We start from the raw sequence: 24,591 nt of genomic DNA, 5'->3' as shown, positions 1-24,591 counted from the left end.
CCTTTCAAAGATCTCCAGAACAGGCTGGGACACATGGCAGAAAAACATACCTTTCTCTTAAAGGCTGGTGAAGCTGTTTTCCTTATATCTTGTGTTCTTTCATACACTCGTTTTTGTATAGAGGATGCAATAGTCTATAAGAATGTGAAATCTAACGCATGTGAATCTTTGAATGTGAGATCTAAACTTCCTTTAACTGATTAGTGTAGTAGATCAAATACTGGATTAAGTCAGCCTTTCACCTGCTCTATAAGCATCTACCTAGTTTTTTTGTTTTTGTTTTTTTGCTTTTTGCACTCAATTACCATCATTAGTGATTCTTTCACTGACAGAACCTTCCAATTACACAATCTAAATTAGGAGAAATGCAAAAATGAAGTGGTGAAAGTGATGGCAGCCTTGGATGAGAATATCATATTAACTGTTTTAGACCTTCTTTAAATGATGTACACTAAAGAGAATCAAAGGAGTTACACATTTCAGACAATGTGTGAAAGAGATGCCACGAAGAATTGTCTGAGATAAGGTGACAAATTCTGACAATATGACAGGAAAAGATTAGATTTCTTTTAAGTACAGCTGTCTATGATGGATGATCCATAACTTAATGGCAGATCACACACAGTACTGCATGCCTAATATTGTAGGTTATATGGGTTCACAAAGAGCTTGTATTTTAAAATCTTGGTAAGCTATTTCTAATCAGGAGGAATTATACATACAATGTAGTTATTTATTAAGCCATTCGTACAGACTGTCCTTAAGACCTGCCTGTTGTTTTTGTCTTTTTCTTCTCCTTTCTTATTTTAATCCTGGTAAGGTCATGCACAATCACAATTTTTACACATTACATACAACTGATACACACACACACACACACACACACACACACACACACACACACACACATATACACATACACATACATACATTGTATAATGAACTAAGAGTTCATATGCCCCCAGAGATAAGGAGAATCCAAGACCTCGGTGCCTTCTGCCGTGCCCTTAAAACTTTCTTTTTTCAGCAAGCTAGGCTGGCCTAACACTTTTTTAAAATGTTTTTAATTGTTTTATCATTGCTTTTAATTATGGGGCCAAAGATAGATAGATAGATAGATAGATAGATAGATAGATAGATAGATCTTTTTAATTGTATTTTAATGTTTTTAGTTTATGTTTTTACTTTGGCTGTACACCGCCCTGAGTCCTCAGGGAGAAGGGCGGTATATAAATTTGATATAAAATAAAATAAATAAATAAATAAATATGTCTATATGGATTAGTGTTCAGGTTGTTGATGTTGTAGGAAAAATATTCAACTAAAAGAAAACCCAAAGCATTTAGAGCAGAGGTGTCAAATTCAAGGCCCATGGGCCAGATTCTGCCCACAGAGTGCTTAGATCTGGCCTACCTTGGAAACAGTGAACGACCGGCCTGAGGTGTCTCTGCCAGCGAAATCGGAGCTTGGGAGGGCTGTGTGGGGCCCTCCCGAGCTCTATTTTTGCTGGCAGAGCACTTGGGCCACCACAGGTGCCCATGACACAAGTGACATCGAGCTGGCCATGCCCCCCTGTCCATACCTCCCTGGCCTCCCTGAGGTCAAACACAACCCTGATGCAGCCCTCACTGAAATCGAGTTTGACACCCCTGATTTAGAGATAAAAAAAAACAGAGTTTATCTTTTGGGGAAATACTTACATTGAGCCACTAGCCTTCTTGCTGGCAGACTGCAGGAGAGAACTCCAAAGAAACCTGCTCTGTACATTACATAGCTATGAACTATAGCAGGGGTGTCAAACTTGATTTCATTGAGGGCCACATCAGGGTTCAGTTTGACCTTGGTGGACAGGGGTAGGTGTGACCAGGTGTGCATGACATCACTAATGTTGCGGGCACCTGTGGTGGCCCGAATGCTCTGCCAGCAAAAATGGGCTCCCAATCTCCGTTTTTGGCTGCAATGGCCTCCTGCAACCCTTTGCCAGTGAAAAAGGAGCTCAGGAGGGCTGCAAACGGCCGTCCTGAGCTCCGTTTTCACTGGCAGAGGCACCACGGGCCAGTCCTTCACTGTTTCTAGGGTGGTCTGTGGGCCAGATCTAAGCACCCTGCAAGCTGGATCTGGCCTGTGGGCCTTGAGTTTGACACCCCTGATGTAGACTAAGTTTCAGTGTTTGTGTAATGAATTAATTTCTCAGCAGTATGTACAGTTACAATTGAGTTTTACATAACATTCAAGGGTGTGTACTGTATGTTTTCTGTTATGTCCTATATAAACATTTGTAGGTAATCTGGAGACTGCCCAACTTCAATTAAAGGCCAGAGAAAAATGTAATCAGTTTCTCAGAAAGTTGGTTCCAGAAATAGCTGCTAGAAAGAGAAACTCCATCACCTCACAATGCTTATGTTATGATACTTGGAGGGATATTTCAAGACACTTAGGGCGAAGTTCAAAGTGATACCTTATTCGATTTGAGATAGAGAGGTTAAATGAACTAGCACTTGAACTATATTCACTCCAGGTAACAGGATAGTTTTTCATCAACCTTGGATGACAGCTAACTATTTTAGGCAGTGATGGAGAACTTAAAACAGCATAGTAGTCTTTCTCCTCCAACACATTTTCTCCTCCAATTCACTATCTTATGCAGTTGATTGTTTCTATCTAATGATAGGACAGACTTGGACAAAAATACATTCGAAGGAATTGAAAAGAAACTAATAAATTCCCTAGGATAGATTTCATTAGAGGACTAATTCTAGAATATGGGATAGTCATATAGAACATTAGAAAATAACTTTGTGATAAGTGTTTTTGCTTTAGCTGATTACCATGAGCTGTCCTAATGTGATACTAGCTAACTCTACTGAATTTATGCTAGTACCTACAAATAATGCTACTAAATATGTTTTAGTATCATGCTTAAATACGCAGTTTCTGTGACACAAATTTAAAATGGCTTTTGGTTTCTTATACATTTTAAGTTTAAAATACCTATATTTTTCTGTTTGGTAGTTTTTTTTTCTTCCTTCTCCTGAACACACTTTATTTTTGTGCCTGTCGTAGGATTGCTGTTGTTCTAGGATACTTTTCTTTTGTTCTTCTGCTGGATATCCTATTTCTTAGTATGAATATTCCCAAGGGCAGAATTCTCTCCTGAAGTCTTCTCCTGGGATTTAACTGAAGCTAAGGAATCTGATAAAGCTTTTGACTACCAGAGTGATGGCTGTTAACAGTGACAGGCAGAAAATCCATATCACCCAGTTAACACCTTCCCTAGTTCATTCTCATAATTTCAGTGACTTTTCTGTTTCCTTTCAGCACTTTTGAAAAAAGCTGTTTCCTTTTTATCTAATTGAAAAAGAACAGTTAAAAAAACAACAACAGGGGAGAAAATTTCGATGAGTTTTCATATAATGCAACCCCTGATAAATTAAAAAAAAAAAAAACTAAATAGGAAATGCCAGCATTCTACTCTATAGCAAAGAGTATGGTATGAGTATCTAAAAATGTACTGATCATAAAGGCTGATCTGATGAAGGAACAGGTGTGGGGATCAGAGAAGAAGGTGGAAGGGGATGTTAGAAGAGAACAAAGAAGAACCTACAAAGAAAGCACTTACTGGGCTGCCCTTATCATCCTCTGCAAACAAACTCCCCCACCGATCTATGGTGCCTGGACTTGACTCAACTCATTGCTCAGGCAGAAAAGAGAGCTGGTTTCTCATGCTGTAAAGTCTTCCTCAGAAGGAAGAAAAAAGCAGAGATTACAAAAATAAAGGCCTGTTTATATGTCCAAAGGTGGGCTGAAAACATTTATTGAGAATCCTGTGAAATTGGAAGAAGACTTCCAGCTGTTGCTGCTGGAATAGTTTATCTCCAGGCATTTTATTTCGAGTGTTATTCTGAGTTCCTGATGTGGGGTGCTAAGGCAGTAAAGTGAGAGAATATATCTCAGCTGGTTCTCTACAGCTTTGGAGAATCCAATGTTTTCTTCTTGTTACTTGCTAAACAGTTCTCGACCTCTCTACTCTTAGGCTTCTATGATTTGGACTTTTTATTCTCCTCTCCACAGAAAACAACTGCACACATAGTACTTCCCTCCCCCTTCCCCCTGTCTTCTCCCTCTACTATTTTTACTGCATTTCTAAAGCCGGACTTACTTAGTTACATTCACCTCAAGACTGTATGAAATTATCTTCCGTCCAATCTTTTTAAAGAGATGGTTATGATATGCAAATTCTTGCCTAATTTGTAGGGAAATTGATAACTGCACATTGGGAGCAACTCAAAATATAATATGTGCATAAAGAACTGCATATATTTATATTAAAATGAATGTGCCCAATAACTTTATCAGTCTGTTTTGTTTCAGATTTTTTTAAACATGTATTTTATCTTAATGGGATAGATGATAGATAGATAGATAGATAGATAGATAGATAGATAGATGGATGATAGATACCCTGTTTTCCCAAAAATAAGACATCCCCTGATAATAAGCCCAATCGGGCTTTTGAGTGCATGGCAATAAGGCCAAGCGCTTATTTCAGGGTTAAAAAAAAAAAAATAAGACAGGGTCTTATTTTCGGGAAAACATGGTAGATACAGTAGATAATGAATGGATGAATGTACATGAATATATATTCCTAATGTGAAATGAACAATTTTTATGTCATTTTTAGACATATAAAAGCAATAATAGCTGTATTGATAATGAAAAAAATCCCTTGTGAAGTTAGTACAGCCAAAATAATAAAAAATAAAGTCCAAATGATATAATTTTGTCAGAATTCGAATGCTCACTAAATGAACTATCATAAGTCAAGGTACTTGTACCCAAATAGGGTGGTTACATTTTGAGAGCTGTTAACATCACAGGCATAATGATGAAAACTATAATTTTTAGCTACTTGAATCTAACTTGAGGATTCTGATTTGTGTCCTAACATCACCATATTCATATTATCTTTTGGAAATCATCTCAATTTGCTGTGGACATTTTATTTTATTTTATTTCTCAAATTTAGAGATCACCTTTCTCACTCACAGAATGACTTTGGGCGGTGTACAATTAAAACAATCTATGCTTGGCCCATGGTCTAGTATGCAGGTGCTGGTGGTAAATCTGACTGCAAAGCATAAATTACAGTACTGGAAAAATGATGTTCCTAGAACTCAAGTAATCACATGATCACCAAGAATAAGTAGGGAATCTTTTCGTATGCTATTCTGTGTCCCAAATTAATTATCAGAAATCTTAAGAAAACCCATTGTTATATTTGCTCCTTTATTAATGTCATTAATAGATATAAATGTCAAAACTAAGATGAGATTAAGCTGGTGCTCATAGAATCTGTATGATACTATGTACACTTCGATAAAAATCTGAGCACTGATAGACTTCATGCATTAGAAGTGCAGAAAATCTCACTTAAGGCAAATTGATTGCAGCATTTGCAGAAGTTAAGAAAATGTAAAAGATATCAAAGGATACTCCAATAACCATGTTGCTTAACTTTCCATATTACTTTTAGATGACTTAATGTATTTATGAATGAAATTGCTTTAAACTATCATTGTCAATGATAATTTACTGTGTGCTTTAAAACAAACAAGATTAGTGCGGTTACCATTTCTGGAGACATTCTTTGACAGGAGTAAATAGAACCTGTCATTCAAATCCAACATGAGAAAATCATATCTGCTTTAACCTTCTGGTTGTGAGCACTAATCAAGTAGCTGGGGGCACAAAAGCTCAGCTTACTATATACACATAGCAAGATTGGTTCCAAGATTTCCTTAGGAAACTTACACTGGAGCATGCCAAGCTCTGACAATGGCAGTCAGTTGGAAATCTATGGTGTAACTGCCTGCAGGATTCTGTATACGTGATCTAGCAATGATGAATCTGTCCCTTGTGGTCAAACCATTAGATTAGAATCCCAGGCTCATTGTTCTCCTGACAAAAATTGAAGACATGGAAGCTTCTGTTGAGACTTTACCAGCTAGTTATCTGAAATAAGCTGTCAATCAGTGATAGGTGAAAGCAGGGATAAGAAAAAAAAATCCATGACTAGAGTTGAAAGCTCCAATGTATGCTTGCTCCAAGCTCTCCTTTGCAGAGAAACATGAAAAAATCTGAAAGCAGACAGAAATATCCAAAAGCTTGAAAATTAACCCCAACCACATAGCAGTTTTGGAGAAAGAAAGAAAAAAAATCCAGCTGTGACATCAGCTCTGAATCAGCTGTGACAAAGCCCAGCTGGTTAGTTAGATAAGCCAGGAGCCAAACTAATTGTTATGGGAGACTAAAATCAGATCACAAAGAATGACACTTAGAATAACTTCATTCATTCATTCAAAAATATTGCAGTGCTTTAGGGATGCAAGCTGATCTCACTGAATATATAAACTCTCCTGTCTTCCTTTTCTTTCTCACATACATACATGTACACCTTTTGTGTCTCACATTATGTAGATATTGTGGCCCAGAGAGGAATAATTTGACTTCAGTTTACATTAATTAAATGTTGTCCATTTTTCTGACATCTCTATAAACTAATAAAGTCCTATTCAATTGCTCTTTGTGTGACTGCTATCATATGATAAGGTTATTTTTACAACTTGGTGGTATCAGGAATCATCTTATGATCCATCCTTGAGACTAAAAAAACAAACAACAAAACCCATCCATATTAAAAATACACAAAATCAAGTAATATTTCAAATATCTCATTGCTTTCTAACAGATCTGTAAAGGAAAAGGTAGTTGAGGGATACTGGTAGGGAAATCCTTTTACCATGAACTACTTATACCATGCAATTGTGAGAGTTTAAATGATCCATGAAGTATGAACACTAAGCCTCAAATGAAGTTGACACAGGGGTTGGTTTTAAAACCCATCATTACTGGTTTGCTTGAGAGCGTGAGCGCACACACACAAAAGCATCCAGGCAGGTGGGCCACCACCTACCAATCTGGGGTGAACCTGTAGCAACCCACCACTGAGTTGACATACTCATATATTCCATTCTCCATCAGTTCCCAGTACTCACCCATTCTATCTATAACTTCCTGGAAAAATCTGAATATCATTACTTCATTTAATCTGATCCAGTAATAATCACCCAGATATACTGAGATGTTATATCAATAGGACTAATATTTCTTGTAATTCTTTATGGACAGGTTTCACATAAACTTTTTCAACTGATTCACTTAACAAATGTGGCAAAAAAAGTAATAAAATGGGGGCAAAATCCATTTTACAACTGCCTTGCTTAATGTTGGACTCAGTTGTGGACGTAAGCCAAGGACCACCTGTAATTTAAGAGAGAACTTTTATAAAATTCGTAAACTACACTAGAGAAATTTTCTAAGACGTATTATGGTAGTTCTAATCAACGATGGGAATGTGAAAAACACAAAGGGACATTTTACTGTGCATGATGGGTTTGCAAAATAATAATAATAATAATAATAATAATAATAATAATAATAATAATAACAACAACAACAACAACAACAACAACAACAACAACAACGGGTATAAATACACATGATTATATAAAGTAGGTTAAAATAGTTTAAACCAGAACTTTTTCTTTTTTTTTTTTGCTTTAATTTATATGCCGCCCTTCTCCGGAGACTCAGGGTGGCTTACAATGTGTTAAGCAATAGCCTTCGTACTTTTGTATATTTATACAAAGTCAGCTTATTGCCCCCACAATCTGGGTCCTCATTTCACCTACCTTAGAAAGGATGGAAGGCTGAGTCAACCTTGAGCCTGGTGAGATCTGAACTTGCAGTAATTGCAAGCAGCAGTTGTTAATAACAGTGTGCTTTAGTCCACTGTACTACAGGCTCTTTTAAATATGGATTTGTGGATTGTCAATTTAAAAAAAGATACAGAACATCTGCTTTGTATATGATAAGTGCAGTGAGATTACTCTATGCACAAAGATGAAGAAATGCTGAAATATTTGTGAAGATGGCAGAATTTTCAGGAATAGCAAAACTGACCTGTTTAATATGGGATAAAACTGTACTGAAAGTACTTTCATAAGATTGGAAACCTCTTATGTGGTCTTTGCTGAAAATGGAAAAAAATGAATTGGTGATTTATGGATTTACTGATTAAATAGGGCTGAAACGTGTAATGTAATCTTAAAGGAGGAGAGATAAATTAATAACTGCTACAAAGAAGACCAGAAGTCAATTTTTGATATAGCTTTTTATTTTCAACTTTTCTACATGTACTATTTGCAGCACTTTTATCTTTCCCCCCAATTTTTGTTTACCTATTTTAATCTTTTACCTACCTAAACATCTCTAATAAATAATATTAATACATATGCACACACATATAACACACACACACACACACACACACACACACACACACACACACATATATATATATATATGCTTTAATTTAAGCCTTTAAGGCGGAATTATAAATTTAAAAAATCACGAAACCTTTCAACTATGAATCTATAACAGCTTTTTGAAATGGTTGTATTTTCCTGCAATGTACTACTGATCCAGTCAGAAAGCCAATTATTTCTTTCTATGCCCATGCTAGTGGAACAGTTTCTTTCTTTCTGCAATGGCTTTTCCTCCAGCCAGTTTTACTTTAATTAAGTTTAGAGGACAGCATTCAATTATGTCCTCTTTGCATCAGACTTCAAAGTTTATATGACAAGCCTTTTATCTCCCAAGCTAGAATGATGTGGCATTCCTTTGTCACTAGTTGATGAGCATATTTCCAACTGCGTTCATATAAGTTCTCTTTCCTTACTGACTTGGCACAAGTCATTAGCAAAAATGAAGAGATATTTTAATTCAAAATAAAATTAATCCAACATCAGCCTCCAGATTTTGTCACTATTAAATGTTTCCTGGCCTTTGGGCAGACAGGCAAAAATATAAAAAGTAGAAAGCAGTAAGCTTATTTGTTTCAGTCAAAGATCAAATTAAATTGAGAAATCATATTGAAATAAGACTTTAAATAATCAAAGGGAAGAAATACATTATACATCCAGTGTATTTTAGACTATTGTACACTGGCACTTCAATATTCAACTACTTCAAAACTCACCAAATTTGCGTCTCGGTGCATTTTGATGTGAAAATGTTGTCCAAGTACTTGGCCCTTGTTTAGCATTCGGCACATTGTTATAGGAAGAGGGTGATGGCTGTGGGAAACAGACAGGAAGTCAGCCATGCTGGGAAGGTTGCTGCAAAAGGTGGGGGATGGCCACATTCATGTAAATTAGAGTCTTTATGTCAGAGTGTTTACAGCGTGACTACTATTTTGAGACCACCCAGGAGCAAAATACAGGACACAGAGGTTTGTTTTACAAACAGTAGTTTATATACAAGTCATATATACAGACATACAAGTGGTAGGCACGTACCAGACAAGCAATCATTCTTCAACTCTACACAGAGAACTACAATGCAGATTCATGAGGAGAGAGAGTGATACACGAGGAAAGAGAGATATATGAGAGATATGCCCTCCAATGGCCTCCCTTATATAGACAGCTTCTTAAAGGGCAATAACCCTGCTGACTCATCCTCAGTCTTTTTTTAAAAAAAGTTTTTTTTATTTTTTAGACAAACAAACATTTAATACATCAGTTTTCTTTTCCCTGTGACATCTCAGTGTTCTCTTCCAAAGTTCTTTCTTCTTCTGTATAGTTGTCATTACTTCTATCTTGACCCTTATCCAGTCCACAATATCAATTCATCACTAACATAATATTCAGCTCATCACATATTTTACATACTTATATAATTAATCATTTATATCTCTTCTCCAACCAATAATAAAAATCATTCCATATTTTAAAATATTCTGAATCTTCTCTATCTTTAATCATCAGAGTTAATCTATTCATTTCATCCTCAGTCTTAAACCTTCCCTGACACTTTATAAAAGCCAGAAAGGAATTAGAATTGGTATTGATATTCAGATGAATCTAGTCTTTCAATGGAGAACTTAGAAAGAAATCTTGACAGGCATAGTAAAAAGAGTATGTATTAACATTGATGTTCTTCCTGGTAAGTCAGGTGGTATATGTCCTTTTTGGTACCTGTTATACTTCCCAGAACAAATTAAGGCAAAATACCAAGATACCACTGTAATGTGGCCTGCATATAGTAAACATAATGTGTGAAATAAACATGTTCTTAATTAGTTATCCCTGTAGTAAAAGTCTCTTTTATGTATGGTATCAACTAAACATTGTTGCTACATTAAAAAAGTTCATGTAAGGAAAAATATTATCTTCTCATTTGCAACCACTTATGTCCTCAAAAAACTTTTTCACGAACTCAACAGGCTGAAGGACTATTAAGATGAGTGGAAAATATTCATTTACTCTCAGGTCCCATAAGATTTTATTACATTTACATTTTTCTGGGACCAATTCTATGTTTTCCTGAAGACTTCTTATTCCATCCCGCATTATGAAGCTTCTTTGGCCTGTTGGGGGAATTTTTCATGGTGTCAGCTTGAATATAAAAAGAAGTAAAGAAAGAGAAAAGTCTCTTTGACTAACGTCTTACTGACATTTCATACAAGCTATTATGTCTATCCTGTTTTATCTATTTAACTATTGCACTCATATCTTCTGGAACCTGACAGTGATGTTTATATGCCCACAATAATTTGTCAGTTAATTAAGCTGAGAGATTTACCTCAAATCATCCACTCAGCTGCATGATCAACACAATATATTGCTCTTCCAAGTCAACAAAAATACTCCGGTTGTTAATATTTGGGCATCAATGCTTAAACTATTAAATTACCTGTCAGTCTCATACTCTTTTTGCTATGCCCTTCAAGATTTCTTTTCTACTATTCTCTATTGAAAGACTAGCTTCATCTGAATATCAATACCAATTTTAATTCCTTTCTGGTTTTTACAAAGACTCTAGTCTATATGAGTGCATTATCCCTCTCCCTGCCCCCCACAGTATTAAACTTCACATACAGTAATCATAATTCAGTTCTTTCTCTCACTTCTTTTTATAGGGATGCTAGGCATCCTTTCTCCTCACATATGTATATAGAAATGCTATGCAAATTTCCTGCTCAAATACTTGTGACAAAGCGCAGATTGAGCTGTGCCCTGTTTTATGAGCAAGCAATAAACCTGGCACATCACATTTCATGCTTTAAATTTGCTCCGCCATTTCATCAGACATTTCCGTTCCAAAAAAACCCCCCTTCAACTTAGCAAGGACCAGAAAAGGAAATAGCTGAACGAGTACTGCACTCCGCTTCGGGAAAAGCTGTACAAAGAATCTCACTTTTGAAATGTGCTTTAAAATAAAAAGAAGAACATCATGAATTGGTATCATATTTATGCACACATTTAAAGGCTGACTTTTATATCTTTTTAAGAATCTCATTACCTTCCCAAGGAAGTAATTTTTCTGGTAACTTAACAGACATAGCCATGTAAATTTATTTTTCCTGACAATTAAAATTGATTTACCATTTCATTCTTCCAGGAATTTTTCTTCAACATTGTAGTGTAGTCCACTGATATGTTCAGGTAGTCTTCACTTAATGATGGCAATTAGAACCACTAAGTAACACAATTGTGAAGCATAGTATGACTGTGCATAGTATAATGACTGTGCCAATTTATGATAGTAGTTCCAGTTCCAATTGTTAGGCAAATCCCATGTGATTGTTAGATGATTTGGCATCTGGTTCCCATTTGCAACCTCCATTGCTGCTTCAGCTGCTTCTCCATTGACTTTGTTTACTGGAAACAGGCAGTGAAAATTTCAAATGGCAATCATATGTCCTCAGGGTACTGAGGTGTAATTGTAAGCCAGTTGTCAAATGCCTGAATTGTGGTCATATGTCTGCAAGGACACTGCAATGGCCACAACTATGAGGACTAGTTTCAAATCTTCCCATTCAGTGCCATGGTAACTTTGAACAATCACTGAGTAAGTTTCCTACCCATATATTAATCAGGTCTAATCCTCTTAGCTTTTCAAGATCAGCCAAGTTTACTGAAATTCATCATGGCACAAAAGCCTTTTAATCACCTTTCTTTCTTTATTTAATTAAAACATTTAATCATATTTGCCTTTTCATCAATATCCTCTTAAAAAAGGTCTGGCTAGGTGGCTCAGTGGCTAAGATGCTGAGCTTGTCAATTAGAAAGGTCGGCAGTTCGGTGGTTCGAATCCCTAGTATAGGTCTCCTGCGTGAGCAGAGGGTTGGACTAGATGATCTCCAAGGTCTCTTTCAACTCTGTTACTGTTACTCTTCTGATAGTCTTTCTCCTCTCCTCTTTCTTTGGCTTTCAAATGCTAGAAGGGAATGCATAGGCTTCATTAAGGAAAATGGTGAACAAATGTCAGAAAGGGGCAAAGTGATATGTAACCATGATTTTGAAATTGATACCTCCCCGTGATCATATGATCAAAATTCAGATACTTGACAACTGACTCAAATTTATGATGGTTATCCCAGGGTTATATAATCCCATTATGTGATTGTCTGATGAGCAAAATCAATGAGGAAGCCAATTTACTTAACAGCCCTGTTACTAACTTAACAACTGCAATGATTCACTTAACAATTGTGGCAAGAAAGGTTGAAAAATGGGGCAAAGCTCACTTAACAAATGTCTCACTTAGAAACAGAAATGTTGGGCTCAATTGTGGTCATAAGTCAAGACAACCTGTAGTTGTGCCTGCCATAAAGGAAGTTGTGATCTGCACCCTCCTCCTAAGCATTGCTGGATCCAGCAGGATTGGACAATTTTTCTTCTAGCCTTGAACTCTTTCTTTCTTAGGTAGGTTCTTGAGAAATTGTTAGGCTTACAGCCCCATAAAAACTTCCTTTCTATTTATTTGTTCATGTTTTTATTAGCCATTGGCTTGTTAAATAGTTCAATGAATTAATATACCTTTCAAAGTAAATAGCTATCATAATTGCTCAGGCAGCAATGAAAAAGCTATTTTTTTTTACATTGTTCCTTAATTACATTTAATATAACTCAATTTATAACAACAGAAACCTGGACCCAACTCTGTTTGAAATTAAGCCTCCTAGTGCGTTAACAGTATTAGTTAATTGTGATTAATAGTTTAGCATTTTTATTCTATTTTATATTAGAATATATTATTCAAAAAGCAAAAACAAATAGGCAAGGAAAAAACAATAAAAGTCTACATATCACATGAAACAACAACTTTGATTCTGTAAGTGCTTATTTATAAATCAATTACCTTTTTGTGAAATTACAGAGAAGCTCACAAACATTTTAAATCCCACTTTAGGATAACAAATATTTGCTCCACTCTTCATGCAGTACAAAACTCCCTTTTTATAACACTGTATTCCCTTAATTCAGGGTAGAATCAGGTAGATTGGATGGACCTGACCAGATTTACTGACCACCCCTGACCACCCTAGGGATGCCCTTTCCGTGATGTCCCACTGCCTGGAAGCGGTGCGGGTTTGGATAGGGAGGAACAGGCTTAGACTCAACCCTTCCAAGACTGAGTGGCTGTGGATGCCGGCATCCTGGGATCTGGAGGTTCCATCCTTAATAATCGGAGGTGAAACCCTTGCTCCCTCCGACAGGGTCCGCAACTTGGGTGTCCTCCTGGATTCTCGGCTGTCTTTAGATGACCATCTGACGGCCGTAACCAGGGGGGCCTTCGCACAGGTCCGTCTTGTGCGCCAGTTGCGCCTGTTCCTAGACCGGGATGCCCTCGCCACGGTCACTCACGCCCTTGTTACCTCTAGGTTGGACTACTGTAACACCCTCTACATGGGGCTGTCCTTGGGATATGTCCGGAGGCTTCAGCTAGTCCAAAATGCAGCCGCGCGGGTAGTTACGGGGGCGTCTAGATACTCCCGTGTAACACCTCTCCTGCGTGAGCTGCACTGGCTACCGGTGGCACTCCGGATACGTTTCAAGGTGCTGGTGCTCACCTATAAAGCCCTTCATGGCTTAGGCCCGGGGTACTTGCAGGACCATCTCCAGCCATTCTTCCATCGTCCTGTGCGCTCTCACAGAGTCGGCCTCCTCAGGGTGCCGTTGGCCAAACAATGTCAGCTGACGACCCCCAGGGGGAGGGCGTTCTCTGTGGGAGCCCCAACCCTCTGGAATGGATTGCCCACTGAGCTCAGGACAGCCCCCGACCTTCTTTCCTTCCGTCGCGAGCTGAAGACGTGGCTCTTCCGCCAATTAAACTGATCCATTTGGGGGTACACTGGTATAATTTTAAATCATTTTTAATTGGGTTACTGATTTTAATTTGGTATTGTATTGTGATTTGTATTGAAGTTGTCATTTTGTAAGCCGCCTTGAGTCCCTAGGGAGAAAGGCGGCATATAAATTGCAATAAATAAATAAATAAATAAATAAATAAATAAATAAATAAATAAATAAATACATACATACATACATACATACATACATACATACATAAATACATACTGTCCGGATACCCTTCCTGATGCCTATGCAGAGTTTACAGCAGATAGTTTCTCTATGCGTTCTACTAGAGAAACATCTGATGCTACCTGGAATTGAACTCTCAACTTTCCAAGTCGGAGGTGAGAGTCTTCACCACTAAGCCACCACCACATCGCTCCCAACTTCATGCAATATGAGAAGGAAATGCAGGACATCTTCCTTCCCTGAGATGTGAGGAGTAGTCATAGGCTACTTGGTTCCTTTCAGTTGCCCGCATCATTTCTCATATATTATCTTGGATTTACTATGTTGAATGAAATTCCTAGGAAGTGCTATTCCAAATATCTGGAAGGCATTGCTAATCTTCTTGTTTATTTAAATAATCAATGAGTATTAATCCAATGAAGATTGTGAAGAAAGTCAAATTGCAAGTATAGTATAAACATAAGCTCATTGTTTTGCATTGTATCTTCCTTGATGATTTTAAAATAGGAGCAGTTCTGGGGTTTATCCAGTAAGAGGAAAGCACAAATGTGATCTGATTGATATGTGTAGGATTTAAATGTTAAAATTCTAGAGTTTTTAGACAAGTGAGCTTGCCATCGTGTCATTTTAAAATTTATGTATACATGTGTGTGTTGCATGCCTTTGTGTACAAAGCAAAAATTCTGAACCAACCTATTCTTCTTGTGCTACCAAATTCTTTTACTTCAGTGAGTTTGTCTTGAAAATATTTCCATTTCAATGTCAAATAGATTTAGTTATAGATCCAATATTGTAGCAATGTGTCTTCAATCCTTGTAAATTACTCTTTTCTCTGAATCATGGCAACCACCTCACCTTCGATATATTTACAGTTGCACTTATCATGTGAGTTATAAGCTTTTAGTGCCCACACAGAATTAAGTGTCAGAAGAAATCATGGCCAGTGTTTAATGGCATGAAATACATTTAACCACAGTCCAGTGACTTCTTGATGTTAGTATTCCAGCCTGGAAAACTGAACAAAAAAATGGAACTTAAATTCAGCCACCAGTAATTGAAATAATTTTCCAGGACATTTATTAGTTAGCAGTAGGGCATGAAGAGCTTAATAGATTCACGTAAAACCTCAAAATATGCTATTTTTGTGAGCTACTCCTATTTCTTTAAGTTGATTACCAGTATATAATTTTAATCCTATCTTTCCTAAAGAACATGTATTTTTTAATAACAAGGAAATGTTTAAATGTTGTCATGTCTGCCTGTTACCACTCCCCAATGGTGAAATCCAATTTTTTTTACTACTGGTTCTGTGGCTGTGGCTTGGTGGGCATGGCAGGGGAAGGATATTGCAAAATCTTCATTCCCTCCCCACTCTGGGGCCAACCAGAGGTGGTATTTCCCGGTTTTCCGAACTGCTCAAAATTTCCGCTACCAGTTCTCTAGAACCTGTCAGAACCTGCTGGATTTCACCCCTCCCCCTCCCCCCATACACAATATGTTTACAACTTTACTGAAAAGATAAGTTGGAAGAGAAATGGGAAGCAATACTGTGTCCAATAGTTCAAAACATACTTTTGGTAAGTCTTTTATGAAAAGCCACCAGGATCCATCTATGTTACATTGTGATGAAGAAAGAAAGAAAGAGGAAGGAAGGAAGGAAGGAAGGAAGGAAGGAAGGAAGGAAGGAAGGAAGGAAGGAAGGAAGGAAGGAAGGAGTGCATATAGTGCATTAAAACCCACAATTGTTATATACATTTCTGTATATACATATCTGTTTTCTTCAGATGTTTCATTATCAAACTAGTAATATATTCAGAGTTAAGGGAGTTATTTTATTATTATTTTATATACTAGGAGCTTGCCCTTTCAGTGTTGGTTGGAGTGGACTTAGTCTTAGTGGTTCTGTGATTGGGTTATTGTTTACTGTTGTTTGTCTGAGTTGATAGTTTCTTGATTGGAATATTGTTTGCTTCTTGATTATTGATCTAGTGTTAATCTTGGTGGTACTCTCTGCTAATCTGGGTGTTGATTGCTGATGTTTTGGTCTTTTTGTTCCCTTTTTGGCTTCTGGCTTTTCTCTTTTGAATAGTATGCAAATGTTGTTTGTCTCTATGTCCCTGTTGAGGCTAATTTATCTGAGTGCCAAGCTTCCAGAAACTGTCTAGCATTTTTGGACTTGGCTTGTTCTAGTATGTTCACAGTTTCCCAGTTGAAACTATGGTCAAGCATGTCCATGTGTTGTGAAATTAAAGAATTGTCATAATGTCTTCTGATTGCTAGTTGCTGTTCATGGATGCACTCTGCTAGTCTTCTGCCTGTTTGTCTTGCTTAGTAGGTGTTGCAGTCTTTATAGTATTTTTTAACCCCAGGGCTGCTGGGTCTTTTGTTATACTTGGGATGTTCTGGAGGGCTTTAGTTGGTTTGTATGCTATGGTGTCTGTTTGTGATTTCTGATACGTTTTTGATGTATGGCAGCCCATTATCTTTCTTTTAACTTTTAACAGGTCCCACTGCTGATCTTTGTAAGATCTTGTCTTACCATTAGGAAATTGATTAGGAAATTTAAGATTGGGATAACAGAGAACAGGTCATCACCCACTTCACTGTGAGGTCTGTTCACATTTCCTTTCTTCGATCTCTTTTTTTTTGTGTTTTGTGTTTTCTCCCCTGACAATGTCATCCTTTTTCCATCCATTCTAGGGTTGTTAGTTTTTTTTGTTTTCTTTTTTAACAATGGAATGGCCAAACACAGAATTTTAAATAGACTGTGATAGGGGCAGAATACACTGGAATTATTGCTTCCCATGGTTTCAAATTGTATTTCTATTTATGGGGCATATTTGAAAAAGACTGAATCTGTATGATCTATAAATAAAACACACAAATAATATGGTCAGTTAAACATATATCAGCTGAAGAATAAAACACAGGAATGCTTAATAAGTCTCTTTTATTCATTGCCTAGGGCAGCAAAATATTTTAAGCCACCCTAGACATAACAGATGGCCTTGACCATTTACAGTAGAGCCTTTAACAGTAAGTAAGGAGATTTAACTAGGTCTAAATTCCAGTAAAAATTACACTGTGTTTTAAAGTTGAATAGAGTAAAGGTAGACTAAGGTAATATTATTAACCATTGATATATAACAATATATATAACATTATATTGTTATTCTTGTCATTTATCCTTTAGATCCATTGCCAATGATGCAAAACTTTAATGAACCATGCAATAGCATTTAGACCAGGGGTGAAATCTAAAAATCTTCGCTACCGGTTCTGTGGGCGTGGCTTAATTAGTGGGCATGGCTTGGTGGTCAGGTGACTGGGTGGGTGTGGCTTGTTGGTCAGATGGGCATGGCCAAGTCGATGTCACTTCTTTGCCCTTTTTTAACCTACAAAACACAACATAACACAACACAACACAACACAACTGGCTCACCAGTCTGCCGCCCGAACCTGCGATCCCCTTCCCGATTCTAAACATGGGGTGTGTGCAGAGACAAAAAAAAGTGTACCATGTTTCAGGTGGTGGATCTGGCCAGGAGGAAAGAGAAGAGTCTGCTGAGAAGGAGGACGGGGGGTGCGCGCCTCTGCAATGTGCAGAAAAACACTTTTAGGCATCAGCGCTACAATCTCCTCCCCGAACCCAAAGCACTTCCCAGTTCCCAGCACATTGCAGGGGAACTGGCCGCCACCTGAAGCGTGACTCTTGAGGTTTGCATTTTGGAATCCGGGCAGCAATGGCTGGAAAGGAGGAATGTTTCCCTTTAGGGGCTCCCATTCAGCTTGGCTTGGCTCCTGGGTGCAGAGAGGGTTAGGCAGCAGCGGCAGCAGCTCCTCACATTGCTGGGGAGTGAAGTCAGCGCGGCCAGAGGGGTGACCAGCTGCAAATCGTGGCACCCGCCTTGTTCCCCAAAGCTGTTGGGCAGATTCCCGCCTCCACACTGCCCCGTTCCTCAGGCTGTGCTCTGTCCCTCCCCCCAGAGCATGCTAGGGGTCTCTTTGGGGGAAAGTGAGTAGTCCCTGCACCTCTCGCTTGCAGGAGGAAGAGGAGGGCGGCGCCACCTTACATGCTGGTAGGCAGAGATAAAATACTTTTTTCCTTGTTTTCCTCCCCCAAAATTAAGGTGCATCTTATACTCCGGTGCGTCTTATACACCGAAAAATATGGTAAATAGGCAGGGTGACAGTATACAGCTTGCAGTACTGCATTCTAACCACTGTGCCAGCACGGCTGTTAACCATGATAACAACAATACAAAATAGCTGGCAGAAACTATACTTTCATTTGGGTTTCAAATTGTTATATTCAAGGTATCCAAATATGGTTATACTAATTGAATTGACTCTTGATCAATTAAATTAGCTATTCAAAGCACATTTATTTCCTTTCTACTTAGTGTTCAAGACAGCACTGTTTTATTTTTATTTGATTGCAGTATCTAAAGATTGCCAAGCCAAATCAAATAATACTGGCAATGACAAGTAAAGTTTGCCAAGAGCTAGTGCTATTTTGAACTTCATAGAAAGCAGGGTATTCATAATTAAAAACACTTCTGCTTCTTTTTGGAAGTCAAATTCAAGTTACCCAAAGATATCCAAGCAAATATTTACAAGAATTTATCCAAATATCATTTTCTACATTTAAAAGTACATATGTGCATGTCTACAATATATCTAGCTGAATCTCAAATTACAATAGATACATTCTGAAAAATTCCCTAGAATTATTTTCTTGTATCTCTCTCTCTCACATACATCCCCGCCTCCACATAGGCTCAAGAAAATTAAAAAGACTTCTGATTTGTAACAGAATAATTTTTAAAAGTTATAAAACTATATAATTTGCAGATATGTGCTGCAGCAACCTCCTCTTTGTGCTATGTCCTTATACTTTTGCCTTTAGTTTATCTCCAAGATTGTAATCAATTAGACAAGATAACAAACATCCAAGAATTAGGCTTGGATTAGGCCATAGAATCATGGTTCTTAAACTGGGGGCAATTATCCAATTACTTGGATAATTACCCAGGGTAATTTGAGTATAATGGAGCAATTTATAATTGCTTGTTTATGAGCTGATGATCCAGTTTGGAATTGCCCCTGCTAAAACACTACAGTAAATCAACAGATTCCTTTTGTGGATGCAATGACATTATTCAATACTGGGAAAAGAGGTAATTGAGTCAACCAGTTTAAGAGTCACTGCCCTAGAGTGATCAGAGGCAGACATGTGTTTTATTATTGTTTTATAATTTTTAATTCTTTGATTTGTTGTTCTGAGCTGCTTTAACTATTGAAATGTTCCACACTGGTTTGTCCATGAAGATTGCTCAGAATTGGTTATACTAGGATAGTATATGAATACTTTGAAGTAAATAAATAAATAATCTTAAAATTTTCAGCAACTGCTGTTTTAAAGAAAGAAAGATTTTATGTGTGTGTGTGTATATTTGTCTCTCTGTGTGTATTTATCTGTCTGTCTGTCTGCCTCTCTCTCTCTCTCTGTATACACACACTTATACTTACATACGTACTGTATCCCTCCCTCCCTCCCTCCCTCCCTCCCTCCCTCCCTCCCTCCTTCCTTCCTTCCTTCCTTCCTTCCTTCCTTCCTTCCTTCCTTCTTTCTTCCTTCCCTCCCTCCCTCCCTCCCTTCTCTTCCTTCCTAAATTACATGTGGCAGTACAAGAACCAAAATGCTATAAGACTTCTAATATTCTTTCTTCCAATCCATCTTCTGCCACAATTGTGTTTGTTCAGATCTTAATTGGTTTAACTCAAATTGTCTGGAAAGACAAATTAAAAAAATTTAAAAATGAGATCTAAACAAACAAGCAAAAACCTAAAATGAATCTCAATGTCACTATTATGAATCTGTTCCAACAAAATGGGGAATCGTAATTTTCAGTGCTGAACACTGGATATTCCGAAATCAGGCTACCTGAACTCACATCTTATTTCATGCGTATTGTTTGCATGAGTCTGCAATGTAAAATAGCTCTTTTCCATCTGCCTGCCTGGATCATAGTCCATGATATCTGCATGTATAGTATTTCTGGTGAATATGCTTCATATCTTCTGAAATGAAAATTTATCTAAAGAGAGCTTTATGCAATAAATGTTCAACACTCTACAGCTCCACTAAAAAAACATTAAAACACTTCCAGCTCTTTTGTAGCCTGTCTTAATATTTTTCAAATCCCATGTGAACTTGCATGAACAACTCAAGCTCTCCTCTGGCTGAAAGTAGGAAAAGGGATGTCCAAATTATTTTCACTGAGTATGTCAAATTTAATATGTGAAGAAAAATGAATGTGGAATTTTCCCTACTTGTTGTGACATATCCGAACAACACATCTTAATCTGACTCTCTGGGGGCCAAATTACCAGTTTCATTATTTCCAGGGAAGAAGTTGGTTCCTCTTTTCTGATTGAGTTCTTGTGTTCTTCAATGCGTGCACTTATTCTTCTGTTGGTTTGTCTGATGTATGTGGTGGGGCAGATGGTGCATGGGATTTCATATACTCCTTGATTTTCTAACTCAATTTTGTCTTTGGGGTTTCTTAGGATGGTGGATATTTTTCGGTTTGTGCAGAATGCTGCCTTGATGTTGTGTTTGTGGAGGATCTTGCTGATTCTGTCTGTGGTGTCTTTTATGTATGGGAGGAGGGCTTTGCCGTTTTCTTGTTCTCTGTCTTGGATTTTAGTGGGGGTTTCTTTTTGGATTAGGTTGCTAATCTTATTTCTTTGGAATCCATTGGATGTTAGTACATTAGTGAGAGTGTGTAGTTCGGTTTTTAGGTGTTGTTCGTCAGCTAAGCGTTTTGTTCTGGAGATGAGTGTCTTGGCTACGGAGTTGATCTGTGCTGGGTGGTGGTGTGAGAGTGCGTGCAGATAGCGGTTTGTGTGTGTTTTCTTCTGGTAGATGGTGTGTCCTAGGGAGCCATTGTATTTCTTGTAGACTAAGACATCCAGGAAGGGAAGTTGGTTGTTAGCTTCTGTTTCCATGGTGAACTGTATTTTGGGGTGTACACTGTTGAGGTGTGTGAGGAAGTTGTCCAGTTTTTTTCCCGGGTGGCCAGATTATGAAGGTGTCGTCTATGTATCTGAGCCAGAGTTTGGGTTTGTGATCAGATTTTTCTAGAGCTTGGGTTTCAAAGTGTTCCATGTAGAGGTTTGCAATGACAGGTGAGAGGGGTGATCCCATGGGTGCTCCTTCTATTTATTTGTATTTTAGTCCATTATAGATGAAGTATGTGTTGGATAGGCAGTGATTGGTCAGATCTAGGATGTGCTTGGGGGGGGTTATATTTGTTTTGGATAGCTGTCAAGGCTTCTTTGATTGGCACTTGGGTGAAGAGGGATATGACATTGAAGCTCACGAGTAGGTGATAGATATAGATAGATAGATAACAAATATCTATCTATTTATCTATCTATCTATCATCTATCATCTTTGATATATATAACTAACTATAATTGAAACAAAACTGTACTTACCCTAACATTGCCACAGAACATTTAGTACTAAGTTTCAGCATTTTTCTCAAACAAATGAGAAGTGTTCTAGGTTGTTTTAATCCTTCATTAGTTTCCATCCATTTCTTCTTGTCCTGCCCTCAGGTGCTTTGGAGAATAGCATGACTCCCTCTTCTTTGTGGTAGCCTCTCAGATATTGGAACACTGCTATCATGTCACCCCTAGTGACACTCCTTCTTTTCATTAAACTAGACATACACAATTTCAGCAACGGTTTTTTATGTTTTAGCCTTCATTCCCTAATCATCTTTGTTGCTTTTCTCTGCACTGTTTCTCGAGTCTCAACATCTTTTTTACATCGTGGTGACCAAAATTGGATGCAGTATTTCAAGTGTGGCCTTATCAAGGCATTATAAAGGCATTATTAATATGAAGTATTAATACTTCACATGATCTTGATTCTATCCCTCTGTTTATGCAGCCTAGAACTGTGTTGACTTTTTTAGCAGCTGCTGCACACTACTGGCTCATATTTAAATGATTGTCCCTCACACAGTTATTCAGTTACTTCTATCATTCAACTTTGTACTTTTTGCACTAATTGGGAGAAACCTTTCAAAGTCTTATGACAAGTATTTTCTGATTAGAGATACCTTTTGAACTATAGAAACTTATCCTGTTTTACCTTGTTGTCAATGTTCTTGGGAATTTCTTTTGTAACTTTTGTGAGTTTATTTTATTTTATGGTTAGAGAAGATAGCATGATAGAGAATAGAAATAGAAATAGAAATAGAAATAGAAAGAAATAGAAATAGAAATAGGAATAGAATAGAATAGAATAGAATAGAATAGAATAGAATAGAATAGAATAGAATAGAATAGAATAGAATAGAATAGAATAGAATAGAATTTTTTATTGGCCAAGTGTGAGTGGACACACAAGGAATTTGTCTTGGTGCATATGCTCCAAGATAGAGGTTGTCTTGTTTTCTGATAGACATCTTTCCCTCACTCTGAAATCTCCCTGACTGCCTCACTCTTTCTATCTGACAAAGCCTAATAAGATGTGGTTCTTTATGATTCCATTATCTTCCCATGAGATTTAACCTCAGGGAATCTGCAGATCATTGAAGAGATGATAATTACATATGCACAAAGTGGCTTAAATTAGCCTCAATAAATTGCTTCACTCCATAGATGGAATGCAGATCTTTTTATCAAAGGAAAGGGGTGACATATTTAGCCTATACAAACCACTCTGCGTGTACATAATATATTCATAAGACTGGGCTATTTCAAGTGCTATTTGCAGGCAAACTGAAGAGATTCATCTTCTTATCCTCATTCCTAGAAAGGAACGAGCCACATTATTTTGTGAGGCACAAGTGAGGCATCTCTTTGCCTAAGCCTTCCTCACATCAAACCACCCAATCCAAGATGTGTCTAGCCCTAATTTTTACACTGTGAAATTAAAAGAAAATGTATCTTCTTATTTAAAATAAATTTCAAAACCAAATAGTTTTTCCCCTCATGAAAGTGAATGAAAAAATACAGAGATTTTTATTAATATATCAAAAATCAGAAGGAATCTGGGAGTATCTTTGCAGACTAATACTTTTTCTTAAAAGAAATAAGCTTTTGTAAGCTAGAACTGAATTAATCAAATGCAATGGAGTAACTTAACTGATTTAAATGGGAATAAATTGGCAATAGGGAGGGGAAGAGAGAGTGAGTGTTCATAGAAATGCAGGTTATATGTGAGGCAGGCTACAAGTTCCTTATCAATATATAGTTGTAATGTGCCAAAAATCCATTGTGTTTGGCTTGAAATCTTCTTATGTTCATCTCAGTTTATCAATATCTGACTCAACTGCATTACAAAGATGCAATGCAAAGAGCATTACAAAGGGTTTTTTTTTCTTTTCTTCTCTCCCCAAAATAGCTAATTTGAGTTATGTAATGTGTGAATATCCTAATAGTCAGACTAGTCTCATTTCTTTTGTTCAAGTTTGACCTATTTGTCCTATATAGGATCCAGAAAGACATTGCTGGCGTATAATGATGTGTCACATTTGATGAAAAGCATATGAGGTGCTCTAATCTTGTACATGAAATGGAGATGGTTCTATTGGTATAAATCAGGGGTGAAACTCTACCAGTTCAGACTGGTTCAGGCAAACCGGTAGTAAAAAATGCTACTGGTTTGGACGAATCAGTATTTCCGACAATCAGCTGTAGCACACAATTTATATTAGCTAGAATCATTGGATTTCCTGCTTTCTAACTAATCTAAATCCCGTGGCACAGCGGATTCCCCCCCTTGCTGTTCTACTTACCTTTGCAGACTCGGAAGGCTTCAAAATGTTCTTTTTTTAGTGTTGTGTGGATGCGCCTCAGGTGCGCATGCGCACGCAAAGCACACGCTTGGTAGCAGACTCACAGAACCAGTAGCAGACTTCAGAGGATTTCCCCACTGGTATAAATATGGTTTTGTTGTATAGACTGGTTCTCAAATTAGTATCAATGTTTTCTTTCTTTCTTTCTTTCTTTCTTTCTTTCTTTCTTTCTTTCTTTCTTTCTTTCTTTCTTTCTTTCTTTCTTTCTTTCTTTCTTTCTTTCCTCTTCTGAAAATCAGGTTAAGTGATTATCTATA

The sequence above is a fragment of the Pituophis catenifer genome, unplaced genomic scaffold, assembly GCF_029215685.1.
Source record: "Pituophis catenifer annectens isolate HBS135680 unplaced genomic scaffold, rPitCat1.0.hap2 SCAF_6, whole genome shotgun sequence".
Taxonomy (NCBI): domain Eukaryota; kingdom Metazoa; phylum Chordata; class Lepidosauria; order Squamata; family Colubridae; genus Pituophis; species Pituophis catenifer.
Note: the sequence above shows the minus strand (reverse complement) of the source record.